Below are 16,138 nucleotides of genomic sequence, written 5' to 3'. Positions count from 1 at the left end.
AGTAATCTGTACAGTAATCTCTACATGTGCCTATCCCACGTAGGCTGTATGACTTGAGAAAGAGCCGAAAAGGTTGCTAACTTCTTTGTCCTAATAGAGTCTGTGTTAAATAACCTATGTATGTGCTTGGACATCAGTTTCCACTACCATCAATTTACAGAGCAGTTCCTGTCATCCTTACTGATATCTGGAACTGATTTTGGGAATAAAATACGTCTTCCTTAACTTCTGCTGTGCAGGTTCGATTGGATTACAGTCTCCCCCTGGTGAAGAAGGGCCCTGTCACTTCTCTGGAAATTACATCTTTGAATAAAACAGTAAAAGTCATTTATAATTGTGTTAAAGTGATGCCCAGCTTTCTTTTAAAAAGATATTATATTAAAATACTTAGTAAGTGGCATCACCATCCAGTTCAGTCCAGGTACAACCAGTGCACAAAGTGCAAAGGATAGTAAATAGATACATTGTTTTCGGTTAAACGTTCTTGCCATGTTCACTGGCAAAAGGGCAACTTTGAAACAATCATTGAAAGTGTGCCAAAATGGATGCACCTAGTTACAGGATAGAAGTGTGAAATTCGAAATTGAATTTTCGTTTTTAGACCGCACAAAAACATATTTCCTAAATGCAAGTGACAAGTAAACGTGGCATCGCAAATCCTGGGCAGACAGTTACTTTGTAATGTTTTTAATGCAAAAAAAAAAAAAAAATGCAAAGGAAATGCAGCTTTTGACCCCGACTTGCATTCCTAGCTCAGTCTGAATGTGCAAATTCTCTGTGTCACATAGTCTTGCAGTGGTTCAGTAGTCTACTCTGATCAGTAATGTACCTCTTCTCTTTGTGTTTTTTTTTTTTTTTTATTATTATTATTGGAACGTCATTCACTATTTTTCTTGTATAAGTAAATATTGAAGATCTGTTAAGAATGATTTCTTAGTAAATGTGGTGACTTCATACATTAAACATATGTCATACTTAATTGTATTGTGTTTATGTAAGTCAAAAGTGCTGTTTGAAATCTTGCAGGGCTGCTGAAACGTTTATCATCAATGAATATTTTCTGTCATTTACTTTAGTTTCTTGAGTCATCGGAAGTTTATAATTTGATTGGAATAAAGAGATATTTGTGGGTTTGACAAAAAGATATGAGGTTCTGATCTACAATATATATATCTTTTTTAAAATCATTTGCAAATTATTTTTTATTCCATAAACTAGGACCATATTAATGTCTCAGTTGGAAAGGTTAATTTGCGTCCTCTTTCTCCCATTCATGCTGAGCTCACCTCCCTTTTGCACAATACACAAATTACAACTAAGAGAAGGGTGTACAATTTAAATGTTGTGGTGTGATTTTTCAAACTAACATTTTGTAGTTATGCTGCTACGAAGTATTGGGCACTTTTCGTGCTGTTGCATCTACACTGTCGGCACAAGTGTTTTAAGAAGCAATTTAAACAAATGCTTAATTATAAAAAATAATTATCAATTGCTGTTTGCTGACAAATAAACAATATTGACTATGATGGCACAATAAAACTATAGATATAGTAATTAGAAGTTAACTATTATTGGGTTTTTTATGGTTAGATTTATTCTTTCAAATACATTTTGTAGAAAATTATAGTGGGACTTAATCACTTTAAGAAGGTATTTGGTGAAGCCCATTATTTTTCTGTAGAGATAGCACACATACCTAAATAATTGCTACATGAATTTATAGTTAAAATAAGTTTTAATACGCGGTTAATACAGTTAATCATTAAAATTGCTAGTAACTTGCCTTGCAGAGTCTAGTACAATGTACTATCTATAAAGCTAGATATAAAGTTTAAAGTTGCAAAATTCAATGATATATTTTGTTTCTAATTTGGATTATGGTCATATGGCCTTCCACACTTGAGCAAAAATGTCTTCTAGTGTCCACCTGGAATAGATCCCATCATACAGTTGTGCTATATAGAATTATGTGAACCTCAGGTTGCTATCAATATATCCTTTTAGCAGAGAGACCTGCTCACTTTTTGACTTGCTCATGTCTTTCTCTTGCCTTTGTAATGTCATGATTTTAGTACCATTGTAAGTGATGCTTTTCTTTTCCATTCATTTTTCATCAAGCTTTCCTCACTTACATCTCTTTACCATGGGTAACTACTCTTCTTCACTTGACGAGGGTAAGGCTTTTCCACCACCTTGTTTGTTTCCCTTTAACTGCCGTAGATTTAGGATGCATGTGTGAAATGTCTGCCTCCCAACCCCTTCTCAGTGTTCTTAACTGCAAGACGCAGCTATTTCATACGCTCTGAGCCTGACACCAAGCCTTCACTGTAACAGATACCCAAGAATCCCTTAGTTGTCAACTGCGTCTTGGTATACAGCTTGTATTACATCAGCAAATCTTCCCAATATAACAGGGTACACCACATTTAGTTTGACCTCCAATTTGCTCCCTGGCGCTAAGACACTAAAATATTGATGTCTCTGGCATCTTAATGTTGTCTGCATTAGGAGTAATATATATGGTGTAAAGGCATAGCTCTTCGTTAATCACATGTTTATTACTTGAAGTTTAAATGATCTGTTTAACCCTTTCTGTGTCAGTGGCCAATGCACTGACCCTGTGTTCTGACATTGCAAGCTTTAAACATGATGACATTACCAAGATCGAGTTGTTAGAGCCAATTTTGTGCTTATAGGCCCTCAGTTTTTAGTGTTGAGTGGTCGTGGATGTACTGATATTGACATGTTTCTCAGCTAACATGCATGATGTCAGCCATTTTGGCACATGTGCTGCTTAAACACACAGGCACAGTGACCGAATTCACAGCTGGATTGTGGCAAACGTTATCAGTCGCCCAGAGAAATAGGACAGTCACTTCAGTAACGAGGCAGTTATGCTTGCAGTAGATTTTAGTGGTATTTAAAGCTACGGGATAGGTGATATTAGTATTATTTGGAACAACTTGTACCCGTTACAATCCAGAATACTAATAGAGCACAGCTTTTTGACTCTTTAAAAAAATAAAAATATATATATATTTATTTATTTATTATCTCCCATTAGCGGTGATCAAACTTGTTGAGATACAATAATAACATATCGTAGTACAAGCGTTGTGTGTCCAATTGAATGGCTCTTTTTTAAAAGCATTTAGTTAATACTTTAGAAATTTTTACATGACAAGCTTATCTTTCTGCTGCAGTTTGCCATTTAAATGTGGGACTCCAGTACCATAATGTGTGTGCTACTTGCCGAGATTATGGTACTAGGAGCATCCTTGTCCCAATCCCCCACATATTATATTATGCAGCTAGAAGTTCACTCCTTACTGTGTGAACCTGACATGGCAAGTACTTCCTATATACCTCTATTGGGGCTCATCCATAGCTCAGTGATGCAGACTAGCTAGCCTGGAATACAGCTGCAAGTGTGCATCACTGAGCGTAGTTGAATTTATGGAAAAACATGAAAAGGTTAATTTAGCCAGTTTGTAGAAGCTGCATTGCTGCTTCTATTAGATTGGACAGTATTTCAATTCATGTGTTTTACATAAGTGAAACTACTTGCAGGAGCAGAATTGTATATACCGTAACCTCCCCCCAAAACAGGGGTTTCAAAGACATGCAAAATGCTTCCATTTGGACCAATGTAATACTAGTGGTGAGTCGGAAATGTCAGAATTCAATACCTGCAGATTGTCCAAGGTGAGATTATTATTTGTATTTTCTGCAGCTTATTTTTTATGCATCACCTCCACAATGCATTAAAAGTTGGCTCAACTCTAGCTTGCATTTTCATGCTGCTTGAGAGTTAATTGACATTGGCAAGAATAAAGCCTTTTATTGAGGGTGTGTGCCAATGACGAAATTACTGGTGATGCTCTCATCTACAAAATGGCGTGTCATCCCAGCTCTTCAGATCAGTCGTATCAGGGTTTCTCACATGTAAAGCCTGATTTGGGCAGAAGGGCCACATACATATCACTTTTACACTCTGTTCATTGATACATGAAAAGTGCTGTCTGGCAGTATGTAGAATTCATATGGTACAGACAGCATTTTTCATATACAGCTAAGAGAATTCACTAGGCCGTGTCCAGGAAGAAGTGAAGGAGGTGACAATCATAGGCACATGTTAAACTAAAGATATGAGCCAATCCCTTTATATTTCAGGAGTTATTTAGGCATGACTTGTTCCAGCATTGAGAATGTGGCTTGGGAGCATGATTACAGTTACTAACAATGTCACTTTATTGAATAATGTAACAGAATAGCTTAGATTGGAGTTGGGCACAAGCAGCCCTTTGTATATTGGAATGCTAATATTCTAAATATGGTACCTTAAAAAAAGATGGTGGGAGCTTTACTCAAACAACAGCTGGATTATGTTTGTCGGGGTTATTCGGTAAATTGTGAATTGTCCATAATTTAACATGAATTTCAAAATTAAAGCCAAAGTAGTGGAACTGAAAAAAATATGGCTATTCTGGCCTAACATTTGAAACACGCTTTGAATACAATTTACATTTCTTACAATTCACACTGATAGTGAATAACCTTGTGTGTTATAGATTGTTTGTAACATACATTTGATTGTTGGTGATGAGTCTGCTTTTACAACATGCATTTTTCCCCCGTTATTAATTTGTTAACTTTAAAATAAGTTTATTTAAGTATTGGCACATGTCTAAATGAATATAATAGAGTAGATCAAATTTTGACACCCTTTCTGTACCATGAATGTTACTGGTAAACGACCTAAAAAAATGTATCATTTATCCATCTGTTCATGTTTTGTATATTACAATATAGTGTTGTAAAAACCACAATATACAGCACACCATAAAAAAAAACAGTTTTTTTTTCTACTGAACCTCAACTTGATGAAGACTGTATCAAAGCATTCTATACCCATGTGATAAGGCAGTCAAAAGAAACACATTTTGTAAGATTTTACAATTTGTATGTCTTAAACAAAAGTGAAAAATTGCAAACAGGTTAATTTTATTTTGATGCTGGTATATCTACTGGGAGTAATAGTGCAAACGCCAGCCAGACCTCCAGTGGCCATTGTGGTTGCACTGTACAAAAGGAGGACAAACAAATAAGTATTAGCAACAATTTGGGTGTACAGCAATAGAAGGTAGTGAGAGCCCTGCTCAAACTAGCTTAAAAGGGTTACTCTAGCTTCCATGACACATACTGCTTTTAGAAGTGGTCATGGAGAAAGGACTCGGTTTGTGCAGCATTTCTGATTGAAACGCTGCACACAAAAATAAATATTCACTTTTGTGCCGGGGGGCTAGTAAACGCCTGGTACATGTAACTTAGGCAACCTGGAACTCTGTTCCAGGCTACTTAATGTTAAATCTGTGCAAAAATCACATCTGTCGTCAGTGCAAATTGCAAGGGGAAGCATAGATCTCTCACCCCTCTTTGCCACAGTGCATTGTGAGTTATTCTTTTTTTTTTTTTTAATAATCGCCTCTCATGCTCCCTTGTTCACCCCCAGCCTCCTTCCCTCCCCTTCCGTGGCTCAGAGTGCGCACATGCACTCTGAACATGGATATTTGTAAAAACCAAATTCTTCTCTATGAGATGCATTGTATTGGACAATGGCGAGGAAGGAGTAATGCGGAGTGACGTTGGACCAGGAGTTAGAGAACCTCGCCCAGCGGTGGATTCCAGGTACGTTTTATCTTCTTTTACAGTGATTTTTTACTTCTTTTACAGTGATTTTTTACTTAGAAATAGGAGAGAAAATGCTACTAGTGCCAAATAGGGTTTAAAAAAAGAACATACTATTATTATAAAAACGCATTTGGGTGGGTGCAAATAGGGCAAGCTGATCTTCTTCAGAGTTGTACTAGGTTGGAGAGAGGAGTTTATATACTGAGAACGTTCTTATATGTCCATTCACTAAATCTGGGTGTGTGCTAGTTTGATACGCAGAAAAAAAAGCCTCTGTGAATTTAGTTTCAATTGCATTACAGCATTCTGGGTACAGTAACTGGAAATAGACTGCAAAGTTCTTTAATTCAGTACAATATATTAGAATTAAGGTTACAAGAATCACACCTTGACAAAGGGGTATGTGGATACCTTGAATTGCAGTGAGTCCCAAAGCAGGGCAATCCCATAGAGTAATCTAATAAATAGGTTAGAAACTGCAAACGAGGGTTATTTTGGAGCACTGAAAAAAAGCAATAAATTGCCTGACCCCCAAAGGAAGGTGCCAACAAAGGAAGAAAGCATCCAGAAAGATATAATCTGATTACAATACCTTTATTTATCTACAAAGTGAATAAAACAGATGATGTACGGTGGGGAAGAAGGAGGGAAAAAAATAACCATCTAATGCGTTTCATTCTTACCAGCACTCAAAGATTTAAACAATGCATTTTCTCATTAATTTCTACCCCCACCCCCTCCCTGCCCACTGCCCATATTATTCACTAAATGCATTAATAAAGGTATTTATATTTTTCATAACTATTTTTGGAGTAGAAGTTTTCTTCTTTTTATGGTGACTTCCTCTGAGGGGTCCAGCAATTTTGTTTATTAATAATTGGAGAAGAATACACATCAGCCTCCAGGGGATCTAGGACACCTACGGCTAACAGGTAAGGGTGAAAACTGTTAATATGTTTTCTTATTATGCTTGCTTTTAGTTTGTTTTTCTTTTGTGTTCTTTGGAGTATGTTATGTAACAAAATATTCATTTTTTTTATCTAAGATTTACAGTTTATCAATTTTGCGGCTTATTGGGGGATATGTGATGAATTTTGTGTATTGAACAAGGGTGTTAGTAAATTGGCTTATTAATTGTTATACCTTTCTTAAAATTGGCAGAAGTGTTAATACGCAGACATTTCAATAAAATGAAGGCTCACGTGACCATGAGATAAAATACAGAAGACAGTGTTTTGGTCTCTTTCTTAAGTACTTACACGGGTTTCCCATCATCCTTAAGCCCCTGCCATTTTATTGTACATGCGGTTCTTCTGCAGTAGTGAAACCCAAATTTCCTTTTTTTCATAAATGCACTATAAACAAAAGGATATGTCTGCTGCCATTTTTACTTGCTCTTACTGCAGCGTAACTTGTCCTTTGTGAATGAGAGGCCTGCTGCTCCTTCCAGTGCTCTGTTCTGTATGCAATTCTAATGAGTGATATGTTATAATGTATGTATGCAGAACTAATTACACGCACACATTAAATCTGAAACAGCTTGCTTGTAATCATATCCAGTTATATGCTAGACATCAGCTGAGGACATGAAATGACTGAGAAATCTAAGTCAATCTGAAAAAAATCTGAATATTCATATACAGAAGCATGGCTTGTTTTGCTTGTGTTAAGAGAATTAGCATAAATTTATCAGCATTCAATCATACATTTTCATGGACGTGGCACTTTATATGTGCAGGTCTAAAGTGGCATTTGATTTGTATTATATATTGGTATAAATATTTTTGCACATTGTTATGTCTTGCTACATATCTATGCGTCTGTGTGTGTACGTATTACACAACACCCACAGTGTTATATGGTATATTGTGCACCTACAGGGTTATTTACTGTACCCCTACAGGCAGGGCCGGACTGGGAAGAAAATTCGGCCCGGGCATTTTTTAATTACAGCAGCCCACTAAAAAGGGGGAGGAGCCAGATAGGGTGTGTTTTGTCATCACCAATGACAAGCACGCCCCATCACAAAGTGAGCATGTTGATTCAATGCTTTTCCAGGGCAGACCATGCGCAGAGCTCTGCTGAAGAGCTCCAGCATGAGAAAAGGGCCCTGTGTTTGTTCTGCATAGCACAAGCAAATTTATTAACATGCTTGCACTGTGTTTGCTTGAAATTTGTCTCTGGTGTCTCCATACATGGGATACCAGGAGACAAAAATGCCAGGAAAGACTACAGTGCAGTGTGTGTGTGTATGAGGGTGATGTGTGTGTGTGTAAGGGGTGTAGTGTGTGCAAGAGGGGTGCAGTGTGTGTGTTAGGGTGCTGTGTGTGTGAGGGGTGCAGTGTGTGTGTGAGGGGTGCAGTGTGTGTGTGAGGGGTGTAGTGTGTGTGTGTGTGTGTGTGTGAGGGATGTGTCTGTGTGAGGGGTGCAGTGTGTGTGAGGGGTGCTGTGTGTGAGTGATGGGTGCTGTGTTTGCGTGAGGGTGCTATGTGCGTTGAGGAAACTGTGTGTGTCAGGGGTGCAGTGTGTGTGAGTGAGGGTGCTGTGAGGTCAGGGGTGCAGTGTGTGTGTAAGTGAGGGTGCTGCAAGTGTCAGGGATGCAGTGTGTGTGTGTGAGTGAGGGTGCAGTGTGTGTGTGTGAGTAAGGGTGCTGTGAGTGTCAGGGGTGCAGTGTGTGTGTGTGTAAGGGTGCTGTGAGTGTCAGGGGTGCATTGTGTTTGTGAGTGTATGTGAGGGTGCTGTGAGTGTCAGGGGTGCATTGTGTTTACATGTGTGAGTGTAAGTGAGGGTGCTGTGAGTGTCAGGGGTCCAGTGTGTGTGAGTGTGATTATATCCCCCTCCCTTCTTACCGTTAGCCTAGGATCATGCTGCTGCCATCCCTGGTGGTGCTAGTGGAGAGTAAACTCTTGTCTGTATCAGGGGTGCAGTGTGTGTGAGTGAGGGTGCTGTGAGTGTCAGGGGTGCAGTGTGTGAGGGTGGTGTGAGTGTCAAGGGTGCCGTGTGTGTGTGTGTGAGGGTGCTGTGAGTGTCAGGGGCGCAGTGTGTGTGTGTGAGTAAGGGTGTGTGTGTGAGTGAGGGTGCTGTAAGTGTCGGGTGCAGTGTGTGTGTGTGTGAGGATGCTGTAAGTGTCAGGGGTGCAGTGTGTGTGTGTGTGTGTGTGTGAGTAAGGGTGCCGTGAGTGTCAGGGGTGCAGTGTGTGTGTGTGTGAGTAAGGATACTGTGAGTGTCAGGGGTGCACTGTGTGTTTGTGTGTGTATATGTGTGTGAGTAAGGGTGCTGTGAGTGTCAGGGGTGCAGTGTGTGTGTGTGTGTGCGTGTGAGAGTAAGGGTGCTGTGAGTGTTAGGGGTCCACTGTGTGTGTGTGGGTGCTGTGAGTGTCAGGGGTGCATTGTGTTTGTGAGTGTATGTGAGGGTGCTGTGAGTGTCCGGGGTCCAGTGTGTGTGTGTGTGCTGTGAGTGTCAGGTGTTCATTGTGTCTGTGTGTGTGAGTGTTAGTGAGGGTGCTGTGAGTGTTAGGGGTGCAGTGTGTGTGAATGTGATTATATGCCCCCTCCTTTCTTACCTTTAGCCTGGCAGGGGGGATTGTGCTGCTGCCACCCCTGGTGGTGCTAGTGGTGAGTGAAGTCTAGCCTGTGGGGCTAGAGTTCACTTTTGCGAGACCCGGAGCATTGCCATGGCAATGCTCCCAGTTTCGCGAGAGGAACACGGCAGAGCTGCAAGTTAGAGCTCCTCTGGGTTCCTCTCCTGGCTGTCTCCCTCTCTCCACCGCCGGGGGCCGCAATAAACCAGATATAGTATATTTTACACCTACAGGTTTATATAGTATACTGTACACCTACAGGGTTATATAGTATACGATACACTTCCAGGGTTATTCACGATAGTGAGAATTCCGAGTGAATTTTAAATGAATAACAAATTTGAGGTTATTGTATCCAAACAGGAAGCATAACTGATGTAGAGAATGTTTCCAGTTTGGCTATTGTTACTTTGAATTTGGAATTCACTTCACATTCACTTTGAATTCTCACTTTAGTGAATAATCCTGCATGTTTTACATCTATCTACATTGACTTTCTCACCCATCTGGGATATTCTTGGCCATATACAAAAAGCCTGGGAGTCTTAGGAGCATAGTGATGAAAAAAACACGGTTTTAGCTGTTCCATGAACTGTTCTGTTGTAGACAGCGATCTTAGCTGTCCCACCTGGAATCTGCTGAAGCCATCTTCCCAATTTGGGAATTACTACCCAGTGCTTCTATCACAACTGAGACTATTAAAGGACCACTATAGTGCCAGGAAAACAAACTCATTTTCCTGGCACTATATGGTCTTTAGGTCCCCACACCCTCAGGGTCCCACTGCCGCCGGGCTCTAGGGGGAGGAATGGGTTAATCCCTTACCTTTCTCCAGCGCCGGGTTCCCTCGGCGCTGGGGACTCTCCTCCCTCTTCGACAGAATGCGCATTCACGGCAAGAGCCATGCGCGCATTCAGTCAGTCCATAGGTAAGCATTCTCAATGGAAATCACAGTGAGAAGCGCGAAAGTGCCTCTAGCGGCTGTCAATGAGGCAGCCACTAGAGGCTGAATTAACCCATATGTAAACATAGCAGTTTCTCTGAACCCTAGATGGACCTGGCACCCAGACCACGTCATTGTGCTGAAGTGGTCTGGGTGCCTATAGTGGTCCTTTAATGCCTTCACTGTCCACATCCTTTCTACCCCTATTTTCATCCCTTATTTGTCCACCTTCTCATGTTCCTTCTTTTTGTCTTCTGTTCCTTGTCTACCACCACAATGTCAGGTTGGTTGGGCAGTATTTACTTGTCTGTGTGGATGTGAAAATCCCACAGGATTTTAACCCTGTCGTTCTCAACTTCCCTTTTGAAACCTTCACATCTGGACTGGCCCAGCCCATATTCTGTGCAGATTTTTAGTAAACAATCCCAGAAACGTGGTTGTGTCATTCAGTGTATGCGGTCCCTGCTACTACTGTCTTTCCCTGAAAATAAGACCAGGTCTTATATAAAGTTTTCTTGCCATGGAACCTCATCTGCATTCTCTATTTGTTGCTGTCTCAAGTATTCCCTTAGCAGTTCATCTTTGGGAGCCCTCTTTGTGATGTACCTATGAATGTTCTGTGTTTCATACAGGACTGTGGCCTTGACAATCGTTAGGCCCTGACCTCCTTCCTTTGGCTGGTGTAGTCTCTGGGTGCTGAATTTTGGGTGCAATCCTCCATTCATTGTGAGTAGCTTCTGGGTCTTGATATGCGTGGTGTCCAGCTCTTCTTTGGACAGGTTATTATTCCAGCCAGGTACCTGATTACTGGTCGGGTGTATGTATTGATAGCCTGGATCTTATTCTTGCTATTGAGCAGGGACATCAGTACCTGCCTGACTCTGTGGAGGTACTTGGATGTTGCTGTCCTCTTTGCCTCTTCGTCATGGTTCCCATGTGTTTGTGGTGCTGCATTCTACTCAGAAGCCTTACATGCAGCTCTATTCCTTTCATTTTCTGCCTTTTTTTTTTTTATAAAGCTCTTAGTGACTGTGCTAGGTGTACCTGTACTGCTGCTGCTAAAAGTCTTTGTTTGGGGTATTAATGCTTTAGAAACATGCTGCTACTACTTGTGAATCTATCTGACTCTGCTGCAGCCACAGATTATATTAATATAAGATATTATGACAAAATAAATGTTTGTGTGGAAAAATGAGTTGATGTTTACTACTTTTGTGTATGATTTTAAGATTAAACACTACACTGCACAAAGTACGCAATGAACTGAACAAGGTTTACACACGTCACTGTACTGTTTTTAAAACCGATTAATCGATTATGCTTTACCCTACCCTATCTGCAACACTACTATTGCTGCTGCAGCACACTGGACTGAACACTCAGTCACACGAGATTTTTATTTTAACAAAGAGTTATAGAAACACCTGCCACACACTGTATTGCAATTTGCAAAGCACTAGCAGTCGCACATTGCAAATCAAATAATCTTTCTCACAAGAAATAAGAAAAAACAACTTTACAAATAAGCAAAATAATGCTTGATAAGTAAATCAAAGGTGTGAGTGGCACTGCAGCAGTAACCTAACTACCTAACTAGTCTCACACTATCAATGACAGTGAAAAGCTGACACCATTCCATAGGCACAGCAATGGTAAATCACACCATCACAAGGTTTTCTCCCTTAATAGCACTGCATTTTACACCCTGCAGAAAATCCTACCACTCTCAGGCCTCACTTCACACTCAAACTCAGTGAAGCACTGCATTTTACATCCTGCAGAACATCCTACCACTCTCAGGCCTCACTTCACACTCAAACTCGGTGAAGCACTGCCTTTTACATCCTGCATAAAATCCTACCACTCTCAGGCCTCGCTTCACACTCAAACTCGGTGAAGCACTGCCTTTTACATCCTGCAGAAAATCCTACCACTCTCAGGCCTCGCTTCACACTCAAACTCGGTGAAGCACTGCATTTTGCATCCTGCAGAAAATCCTACCACTCTCAGGCCTCACTTCACACTCAAACTCAGTGAAGCACTGCATTTTGCATCCTGCAGAAAATCCTACCACTCTCAGGCCTCACTTCACACTTAAACTCAGTGAAGCACTGCACTTTTTCTTACCACTTTAAAAATCATTTGAACTCTAAATCGTATGCAAATTGTTCACTAATCCATTAAATATGAACACCAAGGGGGGGCGGGGCCTGACCGCCGACGGGATCAGACGTGTTTCGTCTGAGCTCCCGCTCCGGGGCCCGAGCAACGGGGCTAATCGGCGGTGCACCGGGGGCACCAAGCTACATTGTGGGCTCAGCGGATCCCCAGCCACTGGGGAACGCGGTGATACCGCTCCAGACCTCACCCGACATCGACGACGCTCCGGCACGGACCCAGAGCTAGCTGGAGCTTGAGCCGGGATGAGACGGCCGCTCTCCCGGGTCTCTGGCCGGCGTCACGCTCTCCCCCCCCCCCCTCTGGACCGGGGGGGTTATCCCGGTCTGCAAGGGCGCCAACTCACATCAAGCTGGGCCTACAACAACCGTCCGGGAGTGAAATAATTACCAGGCAACGTTCCTAAGATGGCCGCCGCACACCAGCCATGTGCGCTCACTTAGCACCATCAGACCACCAAGGCCATGCAGGCGGACTACACAAGACAAAGGTACAGTCCAGGGGCATCAAGCAGGGAGGAATACAGAGCGGGAACAAACAGAGTAAAGCAACCCCACGGGGGCCCGCAGAACCTAGCATTGCCTGCCCCGAGGAGAAAGACCAGAGGGACTGAAACACCTAGTTGCCCTGCCAGAAACAATCTTCCCTACCAGCCCAGACCTGAGCCACCGTAATCACTGTTACAAGCCACCGAAACTGCATAGGAAGATGCCACTGCACCACTGGGGCACAAGAGGCACTTACCAAGTACCGGAGTGGGCTGACACCCCAGATAAAGAACTCAGAGACTGCACCTCATGATACCTGTGGCATCAGCCTTATTTTGGGATAACCCTGCGACACATGCCTGTCAAACATGCTTTATGACATGCTTAAATAATCTCGTTAACGCGACGCCTGTTCCTGGACTCCACGACAAGCGTTGGACCCGCAAAATCAGTGGACTACGCCCGAAATTACGCATTGACGTCTGAGTGCATCATACCCACTGCATTTTATCCCAGTGTCCCATCTCACCCTCCACTAACATGAATAATAGACACTGTATAGCGTATATATTTCCAGGGGGAGTGTGGGGGGAATGCGTGCTAGCCATCTAAGTAACCTAGAACAAGTAGTGCCATAGCATACACGGAAGCCATCTTGTGATAAAGCCGCACTTAATGCCTGTGAAGCGGTGCCATTATCCGGTTGTTCCTCCCTACTTGTATAAGCGCCCTAGATAAGCGATTGTACACACGTTTTAGTTTTCCATAGCACAGTCAGGAAATGTTTAGATACTAAAGCGATGTCACTCAATTTAAATATAACTTTTAAGCTACAGTTACTAATTGATAAAACAACTTATTACGACAATAGAAGTTACCTAGCTTGTAACTAGCCTGTATTACTAATTTAAAAAATTGTGCGCTTGATCTAAATGCTGTACAACAGTGAACGACTACGTGTTTTTAAACTGTTTGCAATTGTTGTTGTGGCATGGTTGACATGCAACTGTTATTTCATGCACAGTAAAAATAAAGAATTAAAAAAAAAAAAAAATATGAACACCAATACCCGACCTGTTCTGTAACGATCACATCATGCCATAGTTTACTTAGATTTTTTTAATGAGTTCTTGCCTTTCAATAATGCTGGGTTTGGACCCTGGCTCTACGCTCTGTCCATGGTGCTGACCGCAGTACTATAAGATAGTTATTATTTTATCAAACTCTGTTTATATTGTTCATTCTAAACAATGTAAATTCAAATGTAAATCATATTGGTGCTGATTTGTTAATGACAAAGATCCATATGGTTACATGGAAACTTTCAGAATTTGGTGAATTCAAACGGTTAAAATTGTTGTACATTGTGCTTTGTTGTTGGCTGTATTGTGTCTGCCAACGCTTGTACATTGTTTATATCTGCCTGCAATTCTGCCTTTAGGCTAATCATTGGGACAGGCCTGTAAAGTACTTTTTAAATATATTGGATGTTATGAAATAGCATTTAATTATGAAATACTTTTTCGGTCCTTTTTTTCTAGTATGAATACAGACTTACCTCATCCAGTTTTATGGATGCCGTGCTTGCTTTTAATTCCGAATTTTTAAAAAAATACAAAAAATATCTAGCTCATCCTAAGGTGTCGTGTCCCTTTATTAAGCACTACAAATGGGAAAAAGCAATGATTTAATTTTAAAAAATTGCTTTCTTCAAGATTTGACTTGATGGAGACTGTGTTATCAGACAAAACATTGCTTTTCCCCCCCCCCCCCCCCACTAATTAAAGGGACACTGACACCTAAGCACGTCTTGGATGTTTTTTGTATTTTTGTTTTTTCTTGAACCCTTTGTGGTAGGTGCTGTGCAGATTTAACATTGGTTGTATTTTAATTCACAATTAGTAATATCGCCCTCACAGCGAATGCTGCTGTAGCAGCCATTTCCTAGCTTGCTTAATAGCGCACATACCACATTACTTGTTTTCAACATCCAACATAACATGTGGTATATGATGTTACACCTATTTAAGAGTGATAAATACCTGGACAATAAACGTAGCCAAAAGAGCAAGCAGGAATACCATGAATCACTTGGAGACCAGAGGGTTCTTCACTGTTTGCACATAAAAGAACCCCATTCCACTGCTTCTGTACTTCGTCCCGTTCCTCCCAGATTACAATAGAAGCATGGGTAATTTAGAACTCATGGAGATCGGTGGATGCTCAGGATTTGTAACCAGCACTCTATGTAATGATTTGCACTACCTTTTGCTTGCTTCGGTGCCATAGAGGCTGAATTGATGTTGTCTATGCTATGTAAATTCTTTGGAATATTTCGGTATGCATCCCTATTGTCAAAAATGTTTGCACGCCTGTTAGATCCGGGTGTAAAGATGTTTTATTATTATTATTATATTATTTGTATAGCATCATTGTATATCTTTGTATTTTATATTGTGCATGTATAAGTAAACTTTATCATGCATTGGTATTGACCTTGTAATACTACTGGTAAACCCACTACCCTTCCCTTTCATTTCTGTACCCCTTCCCTGGTTTACTCACTAAAAGCAATAAAAAAACTATTTAAATCGAAAAAAAAAAAAAGAACCCCCTTCTCTCCAGAGACTAAGTACAAAATATGCGAATTTTTACATACGGTATCTTTACAGATAACATTCAGGAAGAGCTGCTGCTCAACTTTACACGTAATACCGCCCCTATCCTTTATACTTACTAACAGCTTTTCTTTGTCAGATTGTTTATGTTTGAATCTATTTCCCCTGCATGTTTGTGTGATTGTTATAGAGAATAAACATATAACAGGAAAAAAAAGAATGTTCTTGTTCTACTTAAAGTTGGCACACTGTATTTAAGCATAATTGCAAATGTAATTGCAAGTAACAGTGTAGGCGACCGGCATAAGAGCTTGGATATAGAACTTTTTACGGGCCTTTTCTTAGCTAATGATGCCCTATTGGGCACTCTTAAAACTGTCCACCCTGTTTTTATTAAGCATAAAAGCATTTAAATAATAGAAAACCTTCCTTGAATCCAGCACCTGGTGATGTCTTTCTCGCTTTGTTTCCCGTCTGACGTGCCGCATCATCATTCATCATGAAATCAAATGCTTCTCACAGAAGTGCGCTCTGAACCAGGGATGGGAGGAAGAGAGTAGTGGGGGGTGGACAGGGGAAGGAGGGAAGGCTTAAAAAAGACAAAGTAAAAAAGGAGGGATGTGGGGAGAGCTAGGAAGGA

General features: G+C 41.0%; 1 protein-coding gene across 2 annotated transcripts in view; it reads left to right on the top strand.

Annotated features, from left to right (window-relative positions):
* The window catches only part of SH3KBP1 (SH3 domain containing kinase binding protein 1), a 404,964-nt gene that overhangs the window by 368,412 nt on the left and 20,414 nt on the right, over nt 1-16,138 (top strand). The gene's annotated exons all lie outside the window — the stretch shown is intronic.

This window comes from Pelobates fuscus, chromosome 1 (genome assembly GCF_036172605.1).
Source record: "Pelobates fuscus isolate aPelFus1 chromosome 1, aPelFus1.pri, whole genome shotgun sequence".
In the NCBI taxonomy this organism is placed as follows: domain Eukaryota; kingdom Metazoa; phylum Chordata; class Amphibia; order Anura; family Pelobatidae; genus Pelobates; species Pelobates fuscus.
This window is presented reverse-complemented; position numbering and strand designations above follow the sequence as displayed.